Below are 339 nucleotides of genomic sequence, written 5' to 3' on the forward strand. Positions count from 1 at the left end.
ATTCCGCTATGTTGACACTTCCGAACAATCTCCTTAAACCTCTCCCATTCTTCAAAAACAGTTTCAGTCTCTTTCTGGCAGAAGTTATGGATTTCTCTTCTAAACTTACCCATCTTAGCTGATGAGAAATATTTATCAAGAAATTTTCTAGTCATATCCTCCGATGTTCTAATCGATCTCGTGGGTAAACTTTGAAGCCACTGTTTTACATCATCTTTGAGTGTGAAGGGGAGTGCCCTTGAGTACACTGCATCTCGTGATACAACATTGTATTGAAAAATATTTATAATCTCCTCGAAGTCCATTAGATGTGTATTTGTATCTTCGTTTGGCTTCCCT

The 339-nt window shown here is 37.8% G+C and overlaps 1 non-coding gene across 1 annotated transcript; it reads left to right on the forward strand.

Moving 5' to 3' along the window:
• Positions 1-107, forward strand: LOC117281535 (small nucleolar RNA R71). The gene has a single exon (XR_004512167.1). It is a non-coding gene; the product is annotated as a small nucleolar RNA R71 (small nucleolar RNA).
• Positions 108-339: the final 232 nt, after the last annotated feature.

The sequence above is a fragment of the Nicotiana tomentosiformis genome, chromosome 4, assembly GCF_000390325.3.
Source record: "Nicotiana tomentosiformis chromosome 4, ASM39032v3, whole genome shotgun sequence".
Taxonomy (NCBI): Eukaryota; Viridiplantae; Streptophyta; class Magnoliopsida; order Solanales; family Solanaceae; genus Nicotiana; species Nicotiana tomentosiformis.